Here is a 25,139-nt window from a genome sequence, read left to right on the forward strand (position 1 = left end):
CTTGAAATTAATGTTTTCATAATCTTTGTAAATAACCAGTAGTGTATTTCTTGGACTATAGTTATTTTTAAATTTTTTGAAGAACCTCTGATCTGTCTTCCACAGTGTTTACACCAATTTACATTCCCAACAACAGTGTGCATTAGGGTTCATTTTCTCCCCGTCCTTGCAAATACCTATTTCTTGTTTTTGACTTTAGCCATTCTAACAGGTATGAGGTGATAACTCATTGTAGTTTTCATTTGCATTTCCCTGATGTTGAGTGATGTTGAGTATCTTTCCTTGTGTCAGTTGTCCATCTGGATGTCTTCTTTGTAGAAATGTCTGTTCATGTCTTCTGCCCATTTTTTAATTGGATTATTTGGGGGGTTTTGGGGTGTTGAGTTGTAGAAGTTATTTATATATTTTGGATATGAATTCTTTATCAGATATGTCATTTGCAAATATCCTCCCCCATTTTGTAAGTTGTCTTAGTTTTGTTGATTGCTTTCTTCACCATGCAGAAACTTTTTTTGGATGTAGTCCCAATAGTTCATTTTTGCTTGTGTTTTCCCTATCTCAGGAGACCTATCTCAAAAAATGCTACTATGACCAATGTCAGAGAAATTACTGCTTGTGCTCTCTTAAAGGATTTTAATGGAATCAGGCTTACATTTAGGTCTTTAATCCATTTTGCATTTATTTTTTAATATGGTGAAAGAAAGTGGTCCAGTTTCATCTTTTGCATCTAGTGGTCCATTTTCCCAATATTATTGTTGAAGAAATTGTATTTTTCCCATTGTATATTCATTCCTTGATCCGTGTGTCTACTTTTATGCAACTGCCATGCTATTGTAATTACTACTGCTTTGTAATAAACCTGAAGTGATACCTCCAGTTTTGTTTTTCTTTTTCAAGATTGTTTTGGCTATTCAGGGATTTTGTGATTCCATACAATGTTAGGATCATTTATTCTATTTCTGTGAAAAATGCTGTTGCTATTTTAACAGGGATGCCATTAAATCTGTAGATAGCTTCCGGTAGTACAGACATTCTAACAATATTTGTTGTTCCAATCCATGAGCATGGAATGTCTTTCCATTTCTTTGTGTCATCTTCAATTTCTTTCATTAGTGTGTTATAGTTTTCAGAATACAGACCTTTCATCTATGTGGTTAGATTTATTCCTAGGTACCTTATTATTTTTTGTATAATTATAAATGTGATTATTTTCTTAAATTCTCTTTCTGCTTCTTCATTATTAGTGTATAGAAATGCAGTAGACTTTTGTATGTTGATTTTATATCTTACAACCTTACTGAATTCATGATCAGTTCTAGTACATTTCTTTGGTATAGTCTTCAGTTTTCTGAATATAGTATCATGTCATCTGCAAATAGTGAAAGTTTTTTTCTTCATTACCAATTTGGATGGCTTTTATTTCTTTTTGTTGTCTGATTGTTGTGGCTAGGACTTGCAGTAGTATGTTGAATAAAAGTGGTGAGAGTAGGCATCCTTTTCTTATTCCTGACCTCAGAGGTAAAGCCCTTAATTGTCCCCCTTTGAGTATGATGTTAGATGTTGGTTTTTCAATAAGGCCTTTATTATGTTAAGATATGTTCTCTCTAAGCCTACTTTGTTAAGGTTTGTTTGTTTTTGTTTGCTTGTGTGTGTGTGTGTGTGTGTGTGTGTGTGTGTGTGTGTTTGCCATGAACAGATGTTGTATGCTTTTATTTGTTGAATGCCTTTTCTGCATCTATTGAAATGACCATATGGTTTTTATCCTCTTATGATGTGATGTATCGTATTGATTGATTTGCAAATATTGAACTATCATTGCATCCTAGGAATAAATCCCTCTTGACCATGGTGAATAATTTTTAAATGTATTTTTGATTCAGCTTACTAATATTTTGTTGAGGATTTTTTTTAAAGATTTTATTTATTTATTCATGAGACACAGAGAGAGAGAGAGACAGACAGAGACAGAGAGAGAGGCAGAGACACAGGCAGAGGAAGAAGCAGACTCCATGCAGGGAGCCTGATGTGGGACTTGATCCCAGAACTCCAGGATCATGCCCTGGGCCGAAGCCAGACACTAAACCACTGAGCCTGCCCAGGGCTCCCCTTGTTGAGGATTTTTGCATCTATATTTATTAGAGATATTTGCCTGTAGTTCGTGTGTGTGTGTGTGTGTGTGTGTGTGTGTGTGTGTGTGATGCCTATCTGGTTTTGTTATCAGGGTAATACTGGCCTTGTAGAATGAATTTGAAAGTTTTTCTTCCTCTTCTATTTTTTGCAATAGTTTAAGAATAGGCATTAATTCTTTAAATGTGTGGTAGATTTCACCTGTGAAGCCATTTGGTCCTGGAATTTTGTTTGTTGGGAATTTTTTGATCACTAATTCAATTTCATTGCTGGTAATCAGTCTGTTCATTTTTTAAAAATTTCTTTTTTCCGTTTGGGTAGGTTATTTTATTTCTAGGAATTTATCCATTTCTTCTAAGCTTTCCAATTTGTTGGCATATAACTGTTTATAATATTCTCTTATATAATCCTTTTTATTTCTATGATGTCCATTGTTACTTCTCTTTCATTTGTGATTTTCTTTGTATCCCACTCCCTCTCATTTGATGAGTCTGGCCTATCAATTTTGTTGATCGTTTTTAAAGAACCAGCTCCTGGTTCACTGATCCATTCTTTTGTGTGCATGTGTGTGTTTAGTTTACCATTTATTTCTGCTCTAATCTTTATTATTTCCTTCCTTCTACTGGTTTTGTGTTTTGTTCTTATTTTTCTAGCTCCCATAGGTATAAGGTTATTTGTGTATTTGTGATTTTTCTTGTTTTTAGAGGTAGGCCCTCTATTGCTATAAAGTTCCCTCTTAAAAGAGCTATTGCTGCATCCCAAAGATTTGGGATCATTGTGTTTTCGTTTTTGTTCTCTCCATGTAATTTTTAATTTCCTCTTTGATTTCTTATTTGACCCATTCATAGTAGCATGTAATTTAAAGTTCATGTATTTGTGCTCTTTCCATATTTTTTTCTTGTGGTTGATTTCTAGTTTCATAATGTGGCCAGAAAAGATGCATGGTATGACTTTAATATTTTTAAATATGTTGAGACTTGTTTTGTGGCCTACTGTGTGATCCATCCTTAGAGAATATTCCATGTGCACTTGAAAAGAATGTGTATTCTGTTTTAGAATGGAATTTTCTGAATATATATGATAAATACATTTGGTGCAGTGTGTCATTCAATGCCATCGTTTCCTTGTTGATTTTCTGTTTGGGTGATCTATTCATTGATTTAAATAGGGGCATTAAAGTCCCCAGCTATTATTATATTACTATCAATTAGTTCCTTTAGTTTGTTATTAAATATTTTATGTATTTGGGTGTTCCCATATTGGGTGTATAAATATTTATAATTATTGTATCTGGTTGTATTGTCCCCTTTTTTATTATATAGTGTCCTTTGTCTCTCATTACAGTTTTTGCTTAAATCCTGTTTTGTCTGATACTAATATTGCTATCCTGGAGACCCGGGATCAAGTCCCACATTGGGGTCCTTGCATGGAGCCTGCTTCTCCCTCTGCCTGTGTATCTGCCTCTCTTTCTCTTTCTCTGTGTGAGTCTCTCATGAATAAATAAATAAAATCTTTAAAAAAAACCAAAGTGATTGATATTAATAGCCATTTCATTACTTGTTTTGTGGTTATTTTTGTGGATCTTCTCTGATCTTTCCTTGCTCTCTTCTTTAATAGTTTGCTGGCTTTCATTAGTAATATACTTGGATTCCTTTCTCTTTATTTTTTGTGTATCTGTTATTGGTTTTTGATTTGTGGCTAACATTAGGTTTTCATAGAGTGTTTCTGCATACAGCAGTCTCTATTAAGTTTATGGCCACATAAGTTTGAACCCATTCTCTACTCCTCATCACCCACCCCACATTTTAGATATATAGTATCATACTTTACATCATTTTATGAGCCCCTTCACTCATTTTTACAGATAGACTTGTTTTTACTATTCTTGTGATTCCTACTTTTCATACTTTTACATGGTCTTTACTTTCCACTCAAAGAGTCCCTTTTAACATTTCTTGTAGGGATGTTTTAGTGGTCATGTACTCCTTTAGCTTTTGTTTAAAAAAAAACTATTTATATCTGCTTCTATTCTGAATGATACCTTGCTGGAAAGAGTATTCATGACTACAGATATCTTTTCCTTTTAGCACTTTGAATATATCATGTCACTCTCTTCTGGCCTACAAAGTCTCTGCTGAAAAATTTTCTGTAAGCTTCATGGGGTTCCCTTGTGTGTAATTATCTTCTTTTGCTGCTTTTAAATTTCTCTATCACTAATTTTTATATTTTAATTACTATGTATATTGGTGTGGACCTCCCTGGGTTGATTTTGTTGGGAGATTTCTGTTCCTCCTAAATCTGGATATCCATTTCCTTCCCCAGATTAGACAAGTTTTCAAATATTATTTCTTCAATAAATGTTCTGCTTCTTTCTTTCTTTCTTTCTTTCTTTCTTTCTTTCTTTCTTTCTTTCTTTCTTCTTTCTTTTCTTTCTTTCTTCTCTTACTTTTTCTTTCTTTTACTTTATCTCTTTCTTTCATTCTTTCTTTTTATTCTTTCTTCTTTCTTCTTCTTCTGGAATCCCTATAATGCAAATGTTATTTCACTTAATGGAGTCACTGAGTTCCCTAAGTCTATTCTCATTTCAAATTTTTTCTCTCTCACCTGCTCAGCATGATTACTTTCCTTTACTCTATCCCCTGGGTTATTAATTAATTTATCTGCTTCCTGTAATTTACTCCTCTAGCCTGTAATTTATTTTTGTTATTGTATATTTAATTTCACTTATTGTGTTCTTCATCTCTGGTTCTTTATCTCTTTTTAAGAGTCTCACTGATGTCTTCCATTCTTTTCTCAAATCCAGTGAATATCTTTATAATCATCACTTTAGATTCTCTATCAGGCATATAACTTATATCACTCCATGGAGTGAGGTGAGCTTAAAGTCCAACTACTCTGCCATCTTTCCAGCCAATTCAACAAATATTTATTGAAAATTTAGTATCTGTCAGCACCCTTCTTGTCAGAGAATATAGTGGTGGAAGCAAAAAAGTAAAATTACCTGCCATCATTTTTTGTAGAGAAGAGATAGTAAGTTAAATACATAGTATTACTATTAGTATTATAAGTAACAAGGAGGAAAAGTTAAGCAAGAGCAGGATTTATATCATTTAATAATGGGGGGGTGCAAGCTTTACATTTTAGATAGACAGGGAAACCTCACCTAGAAAGTAATTACTGAGTAACTACTAAAAGTAATGAGGGAGTTACCCTTACAGATAGTTGGGAAAGAAAATTCTTGGCACGGGGACTTCTGTATTAAAGACCAAGAGGCGGGGACGCCTGGGTGGCTCAGAGGTTGAGCATCTACCTTTGGCTCAGGGCGTGATCCCGGAGTCCCAGTATCAAGTCCCACATCAGATTTCCTGCATGGAGCCTGCTTCTGCCCCCCTCTCTCTCTCTCTCTCTCTCATAAATAAATAAATAAATAAATAAATTCTTTAAAAAAAGAAGACTAAGAGGCAAGAATGTGTCTAGTTTATTCAATGGACAGCAGAGAAGGCCAGAGTGGCTGGAGAAGAAAAGCTAGAGGAGAGAATACCAGGAAACAAAGGTGGAGTGGTAACAAGAACTTACCCTTTATTGAATTAAATATGGCAAACAACTGGAGGGGGCTGAATATAGTAACATGCTTTGACACGTTTTAAAGAATCATTTTGGCTGCTGTGTTAAGGTCAAATAATGTGTGCGCAAGAGCGTAAGCAAGGAAATATGGAGATTTGCAGAAAAGCTGGGGAGAGAGTATTATAATGGTTTGGACCAGAACCATACCATAGGTTAAATTCTATTTATATTTTGAAGGTAGACCTATAATTCCATTCTTGCTTCGCTCTGGTGGTTGTTGCTCCTGCTAATTTTGTGGGCTTTCTCCTGACTAACTAGGGAGGAGTTGCTATTAAGAGTGATAAGCAAGACTATAGGAGAAGCTGGTTTCCTGAGGCAGAGATAGAGGATATCAAGAGCAATTTTTTTATTTTTTATTTTTTAATATGTTTTTATTGAAGTTTGATTTGCCAACATAGAGTATAACACCCAGTGTTCATCCCATCAAGTGCTCCCCTGAGTGCCCATCATCCAGTCACCCTATCCCCCTACCCGTCTCCCCTTCCACTACCCCTTGTTTGTTTTCCAGAGTTAGGAGTCTCTCATGTTTTATCACTCTCTAAATTTTCCCACTCATTTTCCCTCCTTTTCCCTAAAATCTCTTTCACTATTTTTATTTCCCATGTGAGTGAAACCATATAATGATTTTCCTTCTCTGATTGACTTACTTACTCAGCATAATATCCTCCTGTTCTGTCCACATCAAAAAAAAAAAATGGTGGCTATTCATCATTTCTAATGGCGGAGTAATATTCCATTGTATATATAGACCACATCTTCTTTATCCATTCATCTTTCTTTCTTTTTTTCCATTCATCTTTCCATGGACACCGAGGCTCCTTCAATTTGGCTGAATAGTTTGGCTATTGTGGATATTGCTGCTGAAACATTGGAGGTGCAGGTGTCTTGCCGTTTCACTTTATCTTTGGGGTAAAGCCTCAGTAGTGCAATTGCTGGGTCATAGGGCAGGTCTATTTTTAACTCTTTGAGGAACCTCCACACAGTTTTCCAGAGTGGCTGCACCAGTCCACATTCCAACCAGCAGTGCAAGAGGGTTCCCCTTTCTCCACATCCTCTCTAACATTTGTTGTTTCCTGTCTTGTTAATTTTCACCATTCTGACTGGTGTGAGGTGGTATCTCATTGTGGTTTTGATTTGTATTTCCCTGATGGCAAGTGATGTAGAGCATTTGCTCATCTGCTTGTTGGCCATGTCTCTGTCTTTCTCTGTGAAATTCCTGTTCACGTCTTCTGCCCATTTCATGATTGGATTGTTTGTTTATTTGCTGTTGAGTTTAATAAGTTCTTTATAGATCTTGGATACTAGCCCTTTATCTGATAGGTCATTTGCAAATATCTTCTCCCATTCTGTAGGTTGTCTTTTAGGTTTTTATGACTGTTAATTTTGCTGTGCAGAAACTTTTTATCTTGATTAAGTCCCAATAGTTCATTTTTGCTTTTGTTTCCCTTGTCTTCATAGATGTATCTTGCAAGAAGTTGCTGTGGCCAAGTTCAAAAAGGGTGTTGCCTGTGTTGTCCTCTGGGATTTTGATAGATTCTTGTCTCACATTTAGATCTTTCATCCATTTTGAGTGTATCTTTGTGTATGGTGTAAGAGAATGGTCTAGTTCCATTCTTCATGTGGCTGTCCAATTTTCCCAGCACCATTTACTGAAGAGACTGTCCTTTTTCCAGTGGATAATCTTTCCTGCTTTGTCAAATATTAGTTGACCATAGACTTGAGGGCCCATTTCTGGGTTCTCTATTATGTTCCATTGATTTATGTGTCTGTTTTTGTGCCAATACCACAGTGTCTTGATCACAGCTTTGTAGTACAACCTGAAATCTGGCATTGTGATGCCTCCAGCTATGATTTTCTTTTTTAATATTCCCCTGGCTATTCGGGGTCTTTTCTGTTTCTACATAAATCTTAAGATGATTTGTTCCAACTCTCTGAAGAAAGTCCATGGTATTTTGATAGGAATTGCATTAAATGTGTAAGTTGCCCTGGGTAGCATTGACATTTCATAATAATATATATATATATATATATATTATTATGTTCACAATAATAATTCTTCCAATCCATGGGCATGGAATATTTTTCCATCTGTTTCTGTCTTCCTTAATTTCTTTCAGAAGTGTTCTGTTGTTTTTAGGGTATAAATCCTTTACTCTTTGGTAAAGTTTATTCCTAGTTATCTTATGTTGGTGTAAGTGGGATTGACTTCTTAATTTCTCTTTCTTCAGTCTCATTGTTAGTGTATAGAAACACCACTGATTTTGGGCATTGATTTTGTATCCTGCCACACTGCCAAATTGCTGTATGAGTTCTAGCAATTTGGGGGTGGGGTCTTTCAGGTTTTCTACATACAGTATCATGTCATCTTCAAAGAGGGAGAATTTGACTTCTTCTTTGCCAATTTGAATGGCTTTTTCTTGTTGTCTGATTGCTGAGGCTAGGTCTTCTAATACTATGTTGAATAGCAGTGGTGAGAGTGGACATCCCTGTCTTGTTCCTGATCTTAGGGGAAAGGCTCTCAGTGTTTCCCCATTGAGAATGATATTTGCTGTGGGATTTTGTAAGTGGTTTTTAAGATACTGAGGAATTACCCTCTATCCCTACACTCTGAAGAGGTTTTTTTTTTTTTTAAGATTTTATTTGTTCATGAGAAAGACACAGAGAGAGTTAGAGAGAGGCAGACACAGCCAGAGGGGGAAGCAGGCTCCATGTGGGAGCCTGATGTGGGACTCCATCCCAGATATCCAGGATCAGGCCCTGGGCTGAAGGCAGTGCTAAACTGCTGAAACTCCTGGGCTGCCCTGAAGAGTTTTGATAAGGAATAGATGATGTATTTTGTCAAATGCTTTCTCCTCATCTATTGATGGGATCATATGATTATTTTTTTTCTTGTTGATATGATCTATCACACTGACTGTTTTATGGGTGTTGAACCACCTTGCATCCCAGGGATAAATCCCACTTGCTCATGGTGAATAATCTTCTAAATGTCCTGTTGGATCTTATTGGTTAGTATCTTGTTGAGAATTTCTGCATCTGTGCTCATCGGGGATATTGGTCTCTAATTCTACATTTTGGTAAGGTCTTTGGTTTTGGAATTAAGGTGATGCTGGCCTCATAAAATGAGTTTGGAAGTATTCCCTCCCTTTCTCACCTTTGGAACAGCTTTAGTAGAGTAGGTATTATTTCTTCTTTAAATGTTTTGTAGAATTCCCCTGGGAAGCCATCTGGCCCTGGACTTTTGTGTGTTGGGAGGTTTTTGATGACTGTTTCAGTTTCCTCACTGGTTATCAACCATTCAGGTTTTCTATTTCTTCCTGTTCCAGTTTTGGTAATTTATGGTTTTCCAGAAATGCATCCATTTCTTCTGGTTTGCCTAATTTATTGGTATATAGCAGCTCATAATATGTTTTTAAAACTGTTTGTATTTCCTTGGTATTGGTTGTGATCTCTCCTCTTTCAGTCATGATTTTATTAATTTGAGTCTTCTTTCTTTTTAATAAAGTTGGCTAATGGTTTATCTTTCTTATTAATTCTCTCAAAGAACCAGCTCCTGGTATTGTTGATCTATTCTACAGTTCTTCAGGTCTCTATTTCATTGAGTTCTGCTCAAATCTTTATTATATCTCCTCTTCTGCTTGATGTAGATTTTACTTGCTCCTCTTTCTCTAGTTTCTTTAGGTGGAAAGTTAGCTTGTGTATTTGAGTTTTTTCCAATTTTTTGAGGGATGCTTGTATTGTGATGTATTTCCCTCTTAGGACTGCTTTTGCTGTATCCCAAAGATTTTGAACATTTGTATCTTCATTTTCATTAGTTTCCATGAAACCTTTTAATTATTCTCTAATTTCCTAATTGACCCATTCATCTTTTAGTAGGATGCTCTTTAAGCTCCATGTGTTTTAGTTTCTTCCAAATTTCTTCTTGATTAAGTTCTAGTTCAAATCATTGTGATCTGAAATTATGCAGAGAACAGTACCAATCTTTTACCAATCTATTGTTTGGTACCTGTTTTGTGACCCAGTATGTGGTCTATTCCAGAGAAAGGTCCATGTGCACTTGAGAAGAATGTGTATTCAGTTGCATTCAGATGGAAAGTTCTGCATAGATCTCTGAAATTCATCTGGTCCAGTGTATCATTTAAGACCCTTGATTCTTCGGTGATGTTGTGCTTAGAAAATCTGTCACTTGCAGAAAGTGCCATGTTGAAGTCTCATACTAGTAGTGTATTAATATCTAAGTATGTCTTTAGTTTGGTTATTAATTGATTGATATACTTGGCAGCTCCCATATTAGGGGCATAATTATTCATTATTTTTAGGTCCTCTTGTTGGATAGACTCTTTAAGTATGATATAGTGTCCCTTTTCATCTCTTACTACAGTCTTTGGGATAAACTTTAATTTATCTTATAAGAGGATTGCACCCATGCTTTCTTTTGAGGACCATTTGAATGGTAAATAGTTCTCCACCCTTTCATTTTTAGGCTGGAGGTGTCCTTAGGTCTAAAACGAGTCTCTTGTACACAGCAAATAGATGGGTCTTGGTTTTTTATCCAGTCCAAAACCCTGCGTCTTTTGTTTTTGTTTTTTGTTTTTTTTTTCCCTGCGTCTTTTGATGGGATCATTAAGCCCATCACGTTCAGAGTTCATTCATATTCAAAGATATGAATTTAGTGTCATCATAATACCTATTCAGTCCCTGTTTTTGTGAATTATTTCTTTGGGCTTACTTTTTCTTTTACAGGGTCCCTGTAATATATCTTGACAGAGCTGGTTTGGTGGTCACATATTCTTTTAGTTTCTGCCTATCTTGGAAGCTCTTTATGTCTCCTTCTATCCTGAATGAGAGCCTTGCTGGATAGAGTATTCTTGGCTGCATTTTCTTCTCATTTAGTACCCTGAATATATCCTGCCAGCCCTTTCTGAACTGCCAGGTCTCTGTGGAGAGATCTGATGTCAATCTAATATAATATTTCTCCCTGTATTAGTTAGGAATCTCTTGTCTCTCACTGCTTTAAGGATTTTCTCTTTATCTTTGGAGTTTGCAAGTTTCACTATTAAATGTCAAGGTGTTGAACGGTTTTTATTGATTTTTTGGGGGAGACCTCTCTATCTCCTGGGTCTGAATGCCTGTTTCCCTCCCCAAATTAGGGAACCTCTCAGCTATGATTTGTTCAAGTACACTTTCTGGCCCTCTGGCCCTCTCGGTGCCCTCTGGAACCCCAATTATACATAAATTCTTCCTTCTGAGGCTATCATTTATTTCCCTTAGCCTTTCCTCATGGTATCTGAATTGTTTTTCTTTTTTCCTCAGCTTCCTTCCTTGCCATCAACTTGTCTTCTATGTTGCTCACTCTTTCTTCCACCTCATTAACCCTCATCATTAGGACCTCCAGTTTGGATTGCATCTTATTTAGTTGATTTTTAATTTCAGCCTGATTAGATCTAAATTCTGCAGTCATGAAGTCTCTTGAATCCTTTATGCCTTTCTCCAGAACCACCAGGAGCTTTATAATTTTGCTTCTGAATTTACTTTCTGACATTGACCTGTAGTCCAAATTCTGTAACTCTATGGCAGAATACTGTTTCTGATTCTTTCTTTTGTGGTGAGTTCTTTTTTCTAGTCATTTTGCTCAGTGCAGAGTTGCTGTATGAGTGGGCTGAGTCAAGAATATCAACCACGGCCTAAGTAAATTTCACCCTACATGATTCTGACAAGGTCAGAGACCAGAAAATTAAAACAAAGATCAGAATGAAATAAAACAAAAGGACCACTAAAGTGAAAGTCAAATTTTAAAACAAAGTAGTAAAAAATAAAAGGCCAGAAATCCTAAAGAAGAAGAAAAGAAAGGAAAAAAGAAGTGAAAAAAAAATAGAGGAAAAAGAGAAAAAAGAAAAAAGTGAAAAAAATAGAGGAAAAAGAGAAAAAAGAAAAAAAAGTGATAAAAGGGGAGATGGGACTGGGAGACGGTGGTAGTGAAACAGTTGTAGTGGAAGGAGAATGTAGTCTACCTGTGGGGTCCTAGAGGGTAATCCTCTTTGTTCTGAGTGTATTAAGTTTTGTATGTTAGATGATACTCAATCTCAAATTTATATAAACCAAGAATACTTGTAGAGGGCCCCACCATTGAGCACCAAAACATAAACGAGATAAAGCGGGGGGCAGAATGGGAATGAAGAGAGAATATAATCCCACAGAATGAGCCAGCATGGTATTCCACTTGGTTCTGGGTGCAAGTTGGTCATGTTTTAAAAGGTATTAACTTCCACCATTGTAGAACAACATGAGGCAGAGAAAACAAAAAACACAAAACAACTCATATCTCATATATCTCCCAAAATTAAATTGAGTATGTTGAAGGGAATCCAGAAGTGAGAAATATATCTAATTGTAGAAATATGGAAGTCAAAAAGAAGAAACTTAAAAGTGAAGAGGTGGTAAAATATTGTAGTTAAGGTGGGAAAAGAGAAACTATTGGAAATTTATAGTCTGATATAAAAAACAAGTTGTACTGGAAAAAGAAAAAAAAGGGGGGGGGGATGAGTACCCTCTAGCTCTATACACTGTAAATCCCTCGACTTTCCCTGGAGCTTTCCAGCACTGCTGGGTCCAGAACTTGCTCTTCCCCTGTCCTTCCAGCTGGTCTTCTGGGGGAGCGGCCTGCTGTGCTGATTCTCAGTGTGTGCACCTGGGGGAGCCCCCCCCCCCCCCGCCAGGTGCCGGGCTCAGTGGGAGCTGCTGACCCCGTGAGGCCCCTGTTCCCTGGGTCCCTGCCCCATCCCAGGCACAAGGTGACACCAGGAGGAACGACCACACTGGCGGCGGCAGCTCCCCAGCCCTGGAGTCAGCTCCCGCAGTAACTCCCGCAGCTCCTAGTCCTAGTCCTCACCGGCCTGGATGCTCCCGGGGCGGGGGCGCCGATCTGCACAGCTCGGGGCCCCTGGCAGGAGCGTCCTCGCTGTCCTGGGCCCTCCCCGCCTCCCTGTCCCGGGGGGAGCGCAGGGCCCTGGGCTGTGTCCCCCGCGCCCTGGTCTGGGGCCTGCGCCGCTGGACTCGCGCTCCCGGCCTCGGCTCCCGAAGGCAGCAGGTGCAGCCCCCTCCCCCGGAGCCCCCCGACCCAGCGGCTTCTCCCGAGGCCCCGCCGGGGCGCTGCAGCCCTTCCCCGAGCTCGGCCGCGGGGTGTGGGGCGCTGTCCCCCGGGCGCACCTCCTGTTAGTGACCCCGGGAGACTGGGGGCTCCGCGGCCCCTCCTGGGATCCCGCCCGAGCTCCCTGCGAGCGCCTTTCGTCCGGGACAAATCCGGGCGGATCTTTAAAGCTCCCGCGTCTCGGGGCTGGGCTCTCCGGAGCTGGAGGCTCTGGCCGCGGCCTCAGCCCGGCTCCTCGCGGGCACCCCCCCCCCCACCTGATCCTTCTTTATTTTTTTTCCTCCCGCCATCCCACCTTGTTAGAAGCCAAAACCCTTCTCTCTCTAGCGTTCGGGCTGTTCTCGCTTTAAATCTCAGGTCGAATCCGTAGGTGTCCAGGGTGTTTTGAAGGTTATCTAGGTAAGCTGGCGGGGCCGGGTGACTCGGGGAGCCTACTCCTCTGCCGTCTTGCCCCGCCTCCCATTCATGATTTTTTTCATTGAAGTCTCATTGACATGAGATATCATACTATTCTAAAGTGTGCGTCATAGTGATATGTTATTTTTATATGTTACAAAATATTCCTAAGGTATGTCTGCTTACCATTTGTCACCATACAAATTTATTACAATATTATTTACTCTTTCTTATATATTGCATCCCCATGACTTAATTATTTTATAACTGGAAGTTTGTACCTCATAATCTCCTTTACCTATTTCAACCACTCTCCAATCCCTTCCCCTCTGGTAAACCGACAGTTTGTTTCCAATATCTATGAGTCCCTTTCTGTTTTGTTTTGTTTTGTTTTCTTTAGATTCTACATATAAGTTAAATCATACAGTATTTATTTCACTGGGCTTAATATTTGGGTTCATCCATATTATCACAAATAGTAAAATTTAACTCTTTTTATGGCTGAGCAATATTCTATTTTGTGTAAATAAAACATCTTTATTCAATAATCTATCAGTAGACACTAAGCTACTGTAAATAAGGCTACAATGAACAAAAGGGTGCATATATCTCTGATAACTTTTTTTTTAAGATTTTGTTTATTAGTGGACTCTCATGGTATCTCAGTTGGACTTATTTCAGTTAGCATAATATTCCTAGTTCCAACTATGTTGTCTCAAATGGCATGGTGCCATCCATTTTTATGGCTGTGTAATATTCCATTGTGTGTATGTTTATAAAATTTCCCTATTCATCCTCCTATTGATGGACATTTAAATTGCTTTCATTTCTTAACTATTATAAATGATGCTGCAATAAACATAGGGATGCATTTATATTTTGAGTTAGTGTTTTGTTTTTCTTGGGTCTATACCCAGTAGTGGAATTATTGCATCATATGCTAATTTATGATTTTTTGAGGAACCTCCATACTCTTTTCCACAGGAGGTGTACCAACTTACACTCCCACCAACAATGAATGAGGGGTCCATCCATATATCTTCTTTGAAAAAAATGTTCAGGCTTTCTGCCCATTTTCTAATCAGATTTTTTGGTGTTGGGTTGTATTAGTTCTTTATATATTTTGGGGGCAATACCCCTTATCAGATATATCTTTTGCATATATTTTGATGTAGTCCCAATAGGTTTATTTTTGCTTTTACTCCCCTTGTCTGAGGACATGTTGCTATGACTGATGTCAGTGACATTACTGTCTGTGTTTTCTTGGATTTTTAAGGTTTAATAGTATAAGTATAACCATTAACTTAAATTCCTTATTAGGTAAGTTATTTATCTCTGTTTCATTAGGCTTTTTAAAAATCTTATCTTTAATTTTGAACATATTCCATTCTATCCTCATTTTCTTTGAATTTCTATGTTTCCATGAATTAGGAAGAACATACACTTCTCCTAACCTTTAAGAAATGAACTTAGGTGAATCCTCTGTGCAGACTGTGTGAGTCTGAAAGATTTGACTGGCTAGCTGAACCTGGAATAGATATGGGCCAGGGCTAGTCCAATGAAGTACTATGATGGCCCCAGCAGGTTGGCTGGAGGTGTGGTCTACGGGCCTCGTGTTCATGGGGATGGCCCTAGCATTCCAGCTACAGCACTTAGATCCTGCTTCCTACCCATATTGTCAAAGTGGAGGAGGAAAATAAATTTAATAAAAAAGCCCTTCTCTATGCCCTTAGAAAGAGTTGAGATGGTTTTCCACTTGGTGGATGATTAGTGGATGGATATCCTTCACTTATAGTTTTCACCCTTTAAACTACTACATTTTTTCTGAGTGTTCCCCAGGATGAGCAAAGTGTCACATCTCTAGGGGTGTTGCCATCATCTCTGTGTCTTTTTCTCTCCTACCCTTCTTTATGTGGTCTCTTTATTGTTTGTTGTGCTAAAGCTAGCTATTCAGCTCTCAGCTATTCATAAGAAATTGCTGTATACAAAGGTTTAGATTCAGTGTGTCCATGGAAAAGGTGATTTAAGGTTTTTCCTATGCTGACATCTTGGGCAACTTCCCAGGAGCACAGTTTATAAACAAGTTAATAAGTGGCTGCACATATGATCCTACATTATCTCATTTATTCTGCTTAACAACTTGATAAGATAGATATTAATATTATTCCCCTTTTGCATTTGAAAAAACTAAGACATAAATAGGTCACAAAATTGATACATGGTCACTCAATTGGCTAAACAAGTATTGAACTGGGATTTGCACTCATGAACACTTCTCAAGCCCAGGTAAAGAGCTCACAAAATTACCTGTCCATAATAATGACTACTACTTATTACTGTCAACTAGGAGATATTTCAGGTTCCTTGCAATCAAAACAGATTAAGTATATAGCCTTGGTGGGTTTGATAGTGCACTTACCTCTCAGTTACCCATGTCAGAAGCATTTCTGAATCTGAGGAGGAAATGACCACACTCATTGCACATCTCTTCCTTCTGGGTCAGTAATAATGACTCTGGTATTCTTTGATGTATTTAAATTCTATTATTCTTTGGAACATAGAACACTTCATTCTCTTCAGCCATAGGTCTGTGTTATATCTCCTCTGACTATGAATTTGTACTACTCATTCTCCCATGGTGGGTTTTCATCCTTTTTGATGTTGGCTTTGATCTCCCTCTCTCAAAATACTCTTTTTATCACTCTTGACATTCTTTTATACATTAGAATCCTTCCTTCTTCTTAATAAGCCAGAATATTTAAAAATAGCTCTCAAATTTCTTCATTTGAGGGGAGCTATCAGTTGACAGTTACAAAACATGTTTTATCCCTAGATCTCTTAGATTTCAAGCATTACTATAGACTTTTTTTCTGCCTTTGCACTTTTTTTCTTGTGCCTAGAAAACAGCCTGGAGCAGAGGTGGAACACTGGAGAGAAATGGAAGTTAAATGTAGACAAGGCCATTACCCATCACTAAAAGTTTGGATTCTAAGCTGATGAGTTTGATCTTGATCTAATGGACCAGATTAGGAACACAACAAGCCCATGAATCACTAGGTAATTGATGGTTATTCTTCCCCCTTTGCCCCCATGCTATTCTGTCTCATTGCTCAGACGAGGTATGGAAGAGAATGCCTTCAAGGTTGCAAAGCAGTGCATTTAGCTCCAGGGCCTGAGACAGCCTTGAGTCAGCTTGCTGCAGATTCCACCAGTGAGCTTTGACTTCTCAGCAATCTCTCTCGAGAGGCTTCCCAGAAATCTATCCGTTCAGCTCACCCCTGAATGCACTTTGAGCAACTGGCTGCTTCTCCCATAAGCACGTTATTAATGGTCTCTTTTCAAAAGCAGAGATAGTGCCGTGGAAAATGCGATATTGATTTTTTCCCCTCCTTTCTCACTGTTTCAATCACTGCTCGTTTGAATGGCTTTCATTTTTAGCAACAACAAGAGAATCTTCGAAGAAAAGTGGTTTATAGGATCAGCCTGAAATAAAATCACTGCTCAATTTAAGCTCTGAAAAATACTATTGATATTTTAATAGAAGTTTGGAGAGCCTATTGCAAGCTCAATAATAGCTACAAGGAGTTTATACACAGAAATCATACTTAGGGATCGTTTTATTTCTTAGGCAGTATGTGTTAACAGCAAATAACAGTTTAAACCTTCACTCACTTCCATACTGTATACATCAAGAGTCTCAAGAGTGTGGAAACGTTCAGAGTACTTCAGAAGGGGTGAAAGGCTTTCTACAACTCAAATGATTTGTCTCTAATTGGCCCTTGTAGAAGAAACCTGGGTTGGTTATCTCTTATGCTATTTGCCTGTTTGGCATCAGGAGATCCCAACAATCTTATAGCTGAAAGACCAAAGGATCGCATAGTAAAAATAATTTGTTGCACAGGGGAGAAAAGCAAAGCCCAGGTGATGGCATGATTTAATGAAATGGCACAGTCTCAAATTCTGTCCAGGACTCTTTCTGGACACCTGGGATTCTACCTACCTGGATCTTGCTAGAGTGCTGACTTCTTTCCTTCATTTGCTGCCCATATTCTCAAAAATACCTGTAGATCTTCTCAGTTTGGAATCTTCCTATGCTGCACAGTCTAATTTATGAGGTATAATAGTGATTTTTCTGGCATATTACATAGAATGTTACCTTCAAGGGTCATTTCAAGAACCACCTTTTCTAGGCGTCTTATATGTGACTTCAGTCCCTAACAATGTCACTTTTTTCTATCAACCCCCTGAAAATCACTGAAAATATGCCTTGATTTGTCCTTTATTGTTCTATGTGTGCACCGAGATTCCGACTGTGGTCTTTAAAATTGATGTTGATTAAATGAATAGATTTACTATATGCCATTTACTATGTGGCTAATAAATGTGTAAGGCACCATGCTGTTAAGAGGAATGAATACAAATAAGAATAAAAAATATTGTCCTGTATTTAGCTTTAGAGGAAAAACAAAAGCAGGAGAATTCAGGGCTTGTTAATGTAGTGGAATTAGGATATTTGGGAAAATGTAATAAGACTTTGTTTCAAAAATGTGATTAAAGGAGAGGAAATAGAATGAGAAACAAAGTATTTCTGAGCTTGAGAGATTAAAGCTATCCTTTTAGTATATTATACAGACAGGGGAAAATGATTGTGATTAGGATGGGGAGAGGGATATCCATTCATTCAGTCATATAATAAATATTGATTAGGAATATACTACATGCAAAGCACTATTCTGAGCTCTAGGGATACTTTGAAATGATGAGGTGAGGAAGCCATTACACTGAATGCCAAACTAACATGATTGTTATGTAAATAAAAAGCGAGAGTTAGATTAATAAATGTTGAAGAAATTGTGCTTGATTGAACATGAAAGCAAAAGACCAAGTATTACCCAAAACACTGATTTAGGATGTCATTAATAGGAGGAGGGGCAGTAAGAGGAATTTACTGGAAGTTTTTTTTTTATTTCTTCATTTTTTATAAATTTATTTTTTATTGGTGTTCAATTTGCCAACATACAGAATAGCACCCAGTGCTAATCCCATCAAGTGCCCACCTCAGTGCCCGTCACCCAGTCACCTCCACCCCCCGCCCACCTCCCCTTCCACCACCCCTTCCACCACCCCTAGTTCGCTTCCCACAGTTAGGAGTCTTTCATGTTCTGTCTCCCTTTCTGATATTTCCCACTCATTTTTTCTCCTTTCCCCTTTATTCTCTTTCACTATTTTTTATATTCCCCAAATGAATGAGACCATATAATGTTTGTCCTTCTCCGATTGACTTATTTCACTCAACATAATACCCTCCAGTTCCATCCACGTCGAAGCAAATGGTGGGAAGTTTGTATAGGAAGAGGACAATACTGCCGAATTAGGTTTAGGCCAAGGTACTAGGGATAGAATGTTTGATGGAAATTTTCTCTTTTAGGATTTCCCTTTCTTTTTTTTTGTTCTTCCATAGAGGTGTTTGATTAGGTAGGTCTGCAACCATAGAGGCTGCCTGACCTGCTTTGTTCTGGCATTAATGCTTAATTTCTTGTAAGATGTAGACAGCCATTGCTATCAGAAACCAGGCCAACTCCCATGGGAAAGGAAGTGCCTTAGTCTCATTAGAAAAATTCTTGCAAGTTCCACATGGCCAAACACTTCTCACCAGGAGCCTACATTGATTGGGGGCAAAGACTTATAGCAACAAATGGTATAGGATTTGCCTGGCCTTTTCTTCTTTGTGCACATCTTTCTTGGGAACCATGAAGGAAAATAGTTCTGGCAGCTAGCCAGTCTCATTTTTTCCCCAGCAAAGGGGAGCCTAATATAATCCAGGTCTTAGATGCAAGATTTCTATTTCCTGTTTCTATGTGGTTAGCCTGACCTGATACAGGACCTAATCAACTCACTATCAATAGACTCTACAAAGTTTTTTATACCCACTAACTAGGTCAGTACCTAAAATGTGGACAAGCAATGAGAGGATAAATTTCTTACCTTTATCAAAACCACACCCTTTGTTTAACTTTATATACTGGTTGGGAGGAAATTTAATGGCTAGGAAGACCTTTGAATGACACTAAAACTATACCATGTGGAATGCTACCTCCTCTTAAAGCAAAAATTTCAAATGGCCATTTCATTAATGACCTGAAAATAAACTGGAGGAAGTACACTTCTCATCCAAACTATGAAACCAATAGAAAATAAATTCAAATCACATTTTATCCCTATTTGAGATTAACTGGGTTTGACATTTGTGATTATAGATTTTATGACATTGACTCATGAAATTTTTGTTATTTTAAGTCTCAGGAGAGGAACTCAGTATTGAATTTTTGAGTTTATTTTTGTTGTTTTCCAAGATAAATATGAATAATCTCTTTAATTTAAAAAAAACTGACTATTCTTCAGGGTATCAAATAATCTTTAAAAAAAAAAAGAAGGTTCCCATTGCCTACAGAATTTATTACAAACATCTTACTTTACCTGCATCAAAGGTCTTGTAATATTTAAGCACAATCTGCATTTCATTTGTGAACATAAGAAATACTTACTGAGGATCTAATTTATGCCAGACACTTCTCTCAGTACAGTGGATGTCATTAATATATTTTCTTCATAGACTTCTACAGAATCATCTGATCTTCAAACATTTTGAAAAACGTTAACTAGTAGACTGGCTGTGGAGTATATGAAAATTCTACAATATTCTTGCAACTTTTCTGCAAATCTATTCTAAGACAAAGTTTATTAATACAAACTAAAAATATAAAATATAAAGTTTATTAAATATTAAAACTCCATGATTAAACTTGAATCTCACAATCTGTTACAAAAGGAAAAACATCTCCCAAGCAAACTTAACAAGTGTGAAAGGAAATGATTTACTGTGTAATAGTCAAGATAGCCTAGGTTAGCAAAACAACACAAAGCTTTAATGGTTATTAGAAGAGGACTTTAATATGTTCAAACTATAGAAAATGGGTTAAAAGAAATGGATTTTAAATAATAGATATTTTATAAGTGAAGAATATGAGATTAAAAACTCTCCAGATGTGTCTTGTGCCATATTAGACATAGAGGGCATTTGAAAGGTAGGTCAGTTAAAAACACCTAAACTGAAGGACAGAAAAACAGAGAAGGAGAAAAAAATGGAAGTATTAAACACATTAAAAAGGTAAATAAATATATAAAGTTAGAATAATATAAGTTAGGGAAAAATATGCAGAAGTAGTAATCAAGACAGAAAACGACAAAATTTTCCAATGCTGATAAGTTTTACAATTTTTGAGTCTTGTTGAAATCCCATCCCCCAAACAGAATATAAAGAAAAGCAGCATCGGTGTACACACATATGCACTCCTTGGTAAAACTGATGGAGCCTAAAGAAAAAAAAAATCACAAAAGCATCTAGAGGAAAAAAAAAAAAGTACTAACTTTCATGGAACTGCAATAAAGCTGTTAAGCTGCAATAAGAGAATTACCTTACTAAAAGAAATCATTGAAAGTAGAAGAAAGTGGTTTAGCATCTCTAATAAGGCTAAGGGGGAATAAAACCTGCTAACTTATACTTCTATATTTACCAAAAATGTACTTTAAAATAATAAAGATAAACAAATGAAAATTTTTAATAGACCAGAAATAAAGATAATACTAAAATGAGTTTATCAAACAGAAGGCAAGGGAACCTAGGCAGAAACCTGGATGTACAAAATGGAAAACATAAAAGTAAACACATCGGTTAAAAATATTAATTACATAAAACCAAATTCAAATAAATTTGAGTATATGAGATTAAAACTTTCATAAATTTTAGTATTTAAAAAGCAGTAAAAATAATTATTAGGCATAAAAAGTTAAAAGAACATGTTTTCATTTTGAGGTTAATCAACAAGAGTAAAATGTATAACTGATAGGTTACAAAGAAAAAACAAAAAACCTCTGAATAATTCCAACAAACAAAAAGCCCTAAAAGAAGTTACATTTAAAACACTTGTTAAAAAAAAAAACACTTGTTAAATGGTAAATGTAAACAAGTCTATCAGTAACTATATAAATCAACTGAATATTCCAATTAAATACTGATTAAAGACTGTATAAAAATTTAAATACATTGACAGAAAATTTAGGCAAATGTTGAGAAAATGGGACATTAAATATTTACAATATAAGACAAAGTGAACTTTTTAATGCAAGAGGTGTTGTTAGAAATAGATGGATATCTCTTAATTCTAGAGATTAATGTAGGAATATTTCAGATCTATAGGAACACATTAAAAGAGACTCAAAGTTGCATATGCCAGAAATCACAATCATTAGGGAGACTTGAAAATACAAGGTTTGAAAAACACAATAAATTTGATCTCACTGGCATGTTAAAATACTACACATAACAAAAAGAGTCTACATTCTTTTTCACACATACAAAGTCAACTTACATGCTGTACCATGAAGAAAGCCTCAGAAATTTCAAAAGATTTCAATCGTGTTTTCTGACTGCCATAAAATTAAGTTGAAAATTCTCAACAACTGAAACTGTGTGTCTAAATAATACATGGAATGAAGAAAAAAATCAAACTAGAAATTATATAACATTAATTGCAAAATTTTTTTTTTATTTTTTATTTATTTTTTTTTATTGGTGTTCAATTTACTAACATACAGAATAACACCCAGTGCCCGTCACCCATTCACTCCCACCCCCCGCCCTCCTCCCCTTCTACCACCCCTAGTTCGTTTCCCAGAGTTAGCAGTCTTTACGTTCTGTCTCCCTTTCTGATATTTCCCACACATTTCTTCTCCCTTCCCTTATTTTCCCTTTCACTATTATTTATATTCCCCAAATGAATGAGAACATATAATGTTTGTCCTTCTCCGACTGACTTACTTCACTCAGCATAATACCCTCCAGTTCCATCCACGCAGCAATGGCCACTATAGCCAAACTGTGGAAGGAGACTCGGTGTCCAACGAAAGATGAATGGATAAAGAAGATGTGGTTTATGTATATAATTGCAAAATTTTTGAAGATATATCAAAACTTGTGTTTAAAGGGAAATGTATTGCCTTAATTCAGTGATTCTCAAGCAGAAGTGATTTTTAGTTGTCACACTGGAGGGGTAATACTAGCATGTACAGATTGAGAATAGGGCTGCTGTTAAACATCCTACAATGCAATGCACAGGACAACTCCCTCCAACAAAATTATTTGTGCCAAAATAGTAATAGTGCCAGGGCTGAGAAACCCTGTTTTAAATGAAAATACTGCAAAATAAGAGAAAGAAGCCTGAATATCAACATGAAATAGCAGAAAATTAAAAAGAAATTGGAAGAAATTAAATTGATAGTGAAATAGAATTCAGATGTGTAAACAGAATCAAGAGTCAAATATTGGTTTTTCGAAATGATTAACAAAATTAAAAACTATTTGCAGGTTACCTAAAAAATATAACTGATTCTACACACCTTAAAAATAAGGGGTTATGATGAGCATCTTTATGCCAATAAATTTGATACTTCAGATGAAATCAGCAAATGTATCAATTAAATAGCCACTTAATTATCATAGAAAAAAATTAAAAATTTGATAGTCCAATATTCATCAAAGAAACTAAAACCATTATTTAAAACTCAGTGTTGTTGAAGAAGAGAAGGAGTACCTGAAATTTCATGCACTGCTAATGGGAGGGTAAATCAGTACAACCACTTAAGAAAACTCATTCATAGCATCTAAATACACACATTTTCTGTGACGCTACAATTTAACTTCTGGGTATATGTTTAACATAAAAATGAACATTTGTTCAACAAAAGATCTGCACAATAGTCTATAACAACAAAAACTTCCTTTGTGAATAGTTTTACTGCATCTGGAAATTACCAAATGGCCTTTAGCAGCAAAATGGATATGTTTATTTTGGCATATTTATACAATGTAATAATATCCTAGAATAAATACATATGTACAATTGCAAAGAACTACATAAATGAATCTCACAAACATAATGTTTAACAAAGGACTCTCATCGCAAATAGTAGGTATGGTATGATTCATTTTACATGAAATACAACAAATAAAAAAAGCTAATTTGTGGTATAAAATGTCAGGATAATGGTTACACTAAGAGATAGTAACTTGAAACAAGCTCGAGGGGGATTTAGGGCACTGGTAATACTTTCTTTGTTGATCTGGGAGCTATTTATGAGTTTGTTCATCTTGAAGAATTATAATTTTTTGTATCCATATTACACTTGAATAAATATGTTACAGGAAAAAAATTAATATGTCACAGGTATAATAAAGTATACAGGAAGCAAAATAATATGGACAAATTCCAAACAAGAAATTAGATCAATTAAGGAGTGCTGGCTAACTCAGTCAGTAGAGCATACAACTCAATCTTGGGGTTGTGAATTTGTGCCCCATGTTGGGTATAGAGATTACTTTTAAAAATTGGCAAATTATGTACTACACAAATAAAGACATAAGTGGAGTGTCTATATTTCTAACAGAAAATATGAGCAAGTGTGTGGACAAAGGTGAAAAGTATTTCTTAATGTTAGAATCAATCAGCCAATGGATCTAGAGGGTGTAATGCTAAGTGAAGCAAGTCAATCAGATAAAGATACATTATTTCATTCAAATATAGAGAATATACTGATGGTTACCAGAGAGAAGGTAGGTGAAATAGGTGAAGGGATTTAATAACACACTTATTGTGAGGAGCACTGAGTAAGATATAGAATTGTTGAATCACTGTATTGTATACTTGAAACTAATGTATGTTAATTATGTGGGAATTAAAATTTAAAAAATTAAAAATAAATAAAAATCAACTAGCTAAAAATGCATAATGATTATAAATAGGCATAGGTCTAATAACAGGGACTCAAAAATATAAAGTAAAACAGACAAATATAAAAGAATAGACCAATCCATAATCATAGCTGACGACTTTAATGTGGCTTTCAGATCTATTTATATAAAACCTAGACCAAAAAGAAAAATCAGATTAAGACAATCTGAATAACATAAGCAAAACCTCTGACAAAATTGATATAGAACAGCAAAACCTACAGGTATGGATTATACAGGCTTTTTTAGAGCACATGTAACAGCAACTGAGAGATGATATGCTGGATTATATAGAACTACTCAATTTTAAGAGACTGTAATATTACAGGGTTGGTTCTCTGAAAACAATGGATTTAACTTATGAAGCACTTATTCATTTATTTCTTTTTAAAAACTTCCCTGGTGTTTTTAAACACCCTCTCCACCCTCACAGAAGAGCCTAGGCAACCAGTAAGCAGACTTACCCCATTGCACCAACCCACAATAGCCAATGGGCCTGCTTAGCCCATAGAGGGAGGGACACCTTAAGTATTAGGCTTAAGTTTCCAGGGATACTGTGTTTCAGAACACCACAGGTTTGAAACCATCAAAAAGACAGTACTGGAGACAACTCATTACTAAGGCAGAGTTAAACTAAGGTTTATGTCCTAAACAAAATTATTCTCAAAAAGGGATAGATAATTGTTATGGAAAATACATAGAAACAAACACAGAATCAAGCAAAATCAGGAGACAGAGGAACATATTTTAAATAAAGGAACAAGGTAGAATCTTGAAAGGGGGGGGTGGGACTTAAACGAGAGAAAGATAAGCAATTTACCTGATAGCATCTTTATGACTTGGAACCCTAACTGAACTTGGGAGAAAATTGATAAATACAGTGAGAACTTCAACAAAGAGAAAGTATAAAGAAAGTACAACCATAAGCCACAGAGCTGAAGAATACAATAACTAAAAAAATACACTAGAAGGGTATCAACATCAGACTATTATTATACA

At 36.3% G+C, this 25,139-nt stretch overlaps 1 long non-coding RNA gene across 2 annotated transcripts in view; it reads right to left on the minus strand.

Moving 5' to 3' along the window:
- Positions 1-15,828, minus strand: part of LOC140635202 (uncharacterized) — a 56,684-nt gene extending 40,856 nt beyond the window's left edge. For both annotated transcript variants that reach the window (XR_012032570.1, XR_012032571.1), the window contains exon 1: positions 15,714-15,828. This is a non-coding gene — a long non-coding RNA (uncharacterized lncRNA). The remainder of the gene's footprint in view (positions 1-15,713) is intronic.
- Between the last annotated feature and the right edge of the window lie 9,311 nt (positions 15,829-25,139).

This window comes from Canis lupus, chromosome 6, assembly GCF_048164855.1.
Source record: "Canis lupus baileyi chromosome 6, mCanLup2.hap1, whole genome shotgun sequence".
Classification (NCBI taxonomy): domain Eukaryota; kingdom Metazoa; phylum Chordata; class Mammalia; order Carnivora; family Canidae; genus Canis; species Canis lupus.